General features: G+C 42.8%; 1 long non-coding RNA gene across 1 annotated transcript in view; it reads left to right on the forward strand.

Annotated features, from left to right (window-relative positions):
- The window catches only part of LOC144238165 (uncharacterized), a 36,015-nt gene that overhangs the window by 3,515 nt on the left and 28,576 nt on the right, over positions 1–3,924 (forward strand). Inside the window, exons 2-3 of the long non-coding RNA XR_013337031.1 lie at positions 464–541; positions 846–878. This is a non-coding gene — a long non-coding RNA (uncharacterized LOC144238165). The remainder of the gene's footprint in view (positions 1–463; positions 542–845; positions 879–3,924) is intronic.

Here is a 3,924-nt window from a genome sequence, read left to right on the forward strand (position 1 = left end):
CAGATAGTAGGTTTGTTTTCCCCAGGGGTACAGGTTAGCAATTCAGATATCGAGCAAAAATACATTGTGAATAATGAGAGCCAGATTTTACTCTGTTAGAGGAAGGAGTTACATGTAAGAAAAGTCAGAAGGCTGGCGGTGATCAGAAGTCTCAGTATGAATGTGGTGTTTTATGCGCACACCCACGCCACACACACAGAGTATGCAAATAGATGGAGTTGTTTGTATATATACACATATTTCCTAGCTCTGTCGGCTGAGCAGGCCTGGAATTGATGATCCTGCAATACCAATCAATGAGCAGGAGTCCATTTGAAGGGGTTTACAATGGTGAAATTGTTTAATNACATTCTCTCTCTCTCTCTCTCTCTCTCTCTGTGTCTCAGAAAAAATAAACAAACTTTACAAAACACAATGTCTTTTAAGAAAATAAATAAAAATAAAATTTTGTCTGTCTTTCAAGGCTCAGCTCAAGAACCACCCCCTCCAAGTCATCTTCCTGGATTTACTTCGGCACCAAAGTTAGCCTTCTCTTTCCTGGGTAAGTCATAGCTCTTAATTTATTCCTCTTATTTGGCCCCCATGCACTCATTCGCAGTCATACCCATGGCTTTGTACTTGTTTGTATTCATGACTTCCGTCCTCTACCAGATTAAAAATTCCTTGGGAGGGGCGCCTGGGTGGCTCAGTTGGTTGAGCGTCCGACTTCAGCTCAGGTCANTCTCCCTCTCTCTCTCTCTCTCTTAGAAATAAAACATTAAAAAAAATTTAAAAAAAAATTCCTTGGGAGTCGGTTCTTCTGTTGTTCAACTTTCAGTGGATTATTTTTTTTTTCTCATTTTCAGATTGCAGAAGAGTTTCAACGGTCAAATAAGTTGGTAAGTTCTGCCATGTACTTTGAATCTAATCTTTAGTCTCCCTTGTTTCTATGGAGGACTTTGTCTGTGAAATGCTGGAGTCCCTTCCTTTATTCCCAGTGATCTCCTTTATAACTTACAGCCTGTTGGTCTAGGATTTTCTTTTCCATTGCTTTGTAGGCTTGCTTCCACCAGGGGGAGCTCCTTCCTCTATACGCGAACTTCTTTTTCTTGAGGAAGCAAAATAAAGGAGACTGCATCAGGTAAAATAGCAAAACAGTGGAAAAACAAGCAGTAGGCAATAGGAACTGAGCACATCTTGGGGTCTGACTTGGTCCCAGCACTAGCTGGCTACTCAAATAGCATTTCACTTGTTATATTGTGTTTTGGTACGATGCTGGCCCCGCGCGTGGAGATTTCCTCCTTCCTTACCACTTCACTGATTTGCATCTACAAACGTGTACTGAGTGTGCACTTTGTGTCAGGTGTTATTGTAGACGCCTAGGCTTCCTCGGTGAACAAAACAGACCAAGTTCCCGACCTGCGAAGCTTACGTTCAAATATGGGCAACAGGCAATGAAACGAGGTGAGTACTTACAATACACAGGACAGATAGGGATAAATGCCAAAGAGAGAGAGAGAGAGAAACCAATTCAAGGTCTTATAGACCATTGTAGGAACTTTGGCTTTTTCTTTGAGCGAGATGGGAAGCATCAGGGAATTCTGAGGAGAGGACTGATGTGATTTGATGGCTTTTGTGACTTTTTGGGTAATAAGTTATAAGGGGACAAGCTTGGGCCAGGCTGTTGGCAGTGGCACTGGAGAGAAGTGGTTGGATTTTTGGATATATTTTGAAGGCAGAGCCAACTGAACTTGTCAGCAGATTAGATGGAGGATGCTGGAGAAACAGGACTCAAGGGAAGCAGGGTCACCGTGTTGCATAACACCACTAGCGTTGAATGAAATGTGGCTGGCGCCCTCTGGAGTTGTGTAACCCAGCATTGCTGTTCATGATGTTGCCAAGGGTTTTGTTCCGAGCAGCTGGAAGGATGGAGTCGCATTGGTAAAGACTGTGGGAAGAACAAGGCTGGAAGCATATCAGAAGTTAGATTTTGAGGGGCGCCTGGGTGGCTCAGTCGGTTAAGCGTCCGACGTCGGCTCAGGTCATGATCTCACAGCTTGTGAGTTCGAGCCCCGTGTCGGGCTCTGTGCTGACAGCTCGGAGCCTGGAGCCTGCTTCGGATTCTGTGTCTCCCTCTCTCTCTGCCCCTCCCCTGCTCGCTTTCTGTCTCTCTCTCTCTCTCAAAAGTAAGCAAACATTGAAAAAAAAATTGCAACCCACACATATATATTCAATTACCGTATGGCAAAGGAGGCAAGAATATACAATGGGAAAAGCATATTTCTTCAATATGCATCAATAAGCATATCTCTTTCTGAGTAAGCTGGGAAAACAGGACGGCCACATGGAAAAGAATGAAATGACCACTCTCTTACCCTATACACAAAAATTAGCTCAAAAATGGATTAAAGATGAATGTGAGCCCTGAAGCCATAAAACTGCTGGAAGGAGGCACAGGTGGTAGCTTCTTGTCGTCGGTCTTGGTGATGATTTTTTTAATCTGGCCCCAAAACCAAGAGCAACGGAAGCAAAAATAAACAAGGGGGACTTCATCAGACTGAAAAGCTTCTGCCCAGCAAAGAAAACCATTAACAAAATGAAAAGGCAATCTACCGAATGGGAGAAAATATTTACAAATCACATATCTGATAAGGGACTAATATCTAAAATGTATAAAAAGAACTCCTACAATTCAATAGCAAAAACCAATCTGATTAAAAATTGCCATTATGGGGGCACCCTGGTGGCTTAGTCGGTTAAGTGTCCGACTTTCGCTCAGGTCATGATCTCGCGGTTCGTGGGTTCGAGCCCCGCGTCGGGCTCTGTGCTGACTGCCAGCTCAGAGCCTGGAGCCTGTTTCAGTCTGTGGCTCTCTCTCTCTCCTAGAAATAAATAAAACATTAAAAAAAATTAAAAAAAAAATTGCCATTATGGGGCATCTGGGTGGCTCAGTCGGTTGAGCGTCCGACTCTTGTTTTTGGCTCAGGTCATGACAGTTTGTGTCAACACGGAGGCTGCTTGGGGGTCTCTCTCTCTTTCTGTCTCTCCTCTCTCTCTGCTCCTCCCCTCACTTGTGTGCTCTCTCTCTCTCAAGAAGATATTTTAAAAAGAATTAAAAAAATAAAAATCGCTGTTAGATCTGAATACACACTCAGAATCATCCATTCATCGTGGACATTCATCCATCCTCCAAAGAGGACATACAGATGACCCATAGGTGCATGAAATGATGCTCAGCACCACTCATCATCAGGGAAATGCAAATCAAAGCCACCATGAGATGCCACCTCACACTTGTCAGAAGGGCAAGTATTAAAAAGACAAGAAATAACAAGTATGAGTGAGGATGTGGAGAGAGGGAACCCTTGTCCATGGTTGGCAAGAGTGCAAATTGGTGCAGCCATTATGAAAAACAGGATGGAGATTCCTCAAAAAAATTGAAACAGCCCTACCATCTGATCCAGCAACAACACTCTTGGGCATTTATCCAAAGAAAACAGAAACACTAACTTGAAAAGATAAATGCACCCCATGTCCATTTCAGCATTATTTACAATAGCCAAGATATGGAAACAACCTCAGTGTCCATCGATGGATGGATGAGTGGATAAAGAAACGTGTGTGTGTGTGTGTGTGTGTGTGTGTGTGTGTGTATAATATGAATATATACCATTCAACCATAGAAAAGAATAAAATCTTGCCATTTGCAACAACACGGATGGACCTTGAGGGTGTTCTGCTGAGTGAAATAAGACAGAGAAAGACAGATACCATATGATGTGACTTATATATGGAATCTAAAAAAAGAAAACCCCCAAAACCAAAGCCAAGCTCATAGATCCAGAGAACAGATTGGTGGTTGCCAGAGGCATAGAGTCAGGGTGGGAATAATGGATGAACTGAGGGTGGTTTTTTTTTTCAGTTTAAATAAACTAAAAAAACAAC

The sequence above is a fragment of the Crocuta crocuta genome, unplaced genomic scaffold (genome assembly GCF_008692635.1).
Source record: "Crocuta crocuta isolate KB4526 unplaced genomic scaffold, BGI_CrCroc_1.0 scaffold1269, whole genome shotgun sequence".
In the NCBI taxonomy this organism is placed as follows: Eukaryota; Metazoa; Chordata; class Mammalia; order Carnivora; family Hyaenidae; genus Crocuta; species Crocuta crocuta.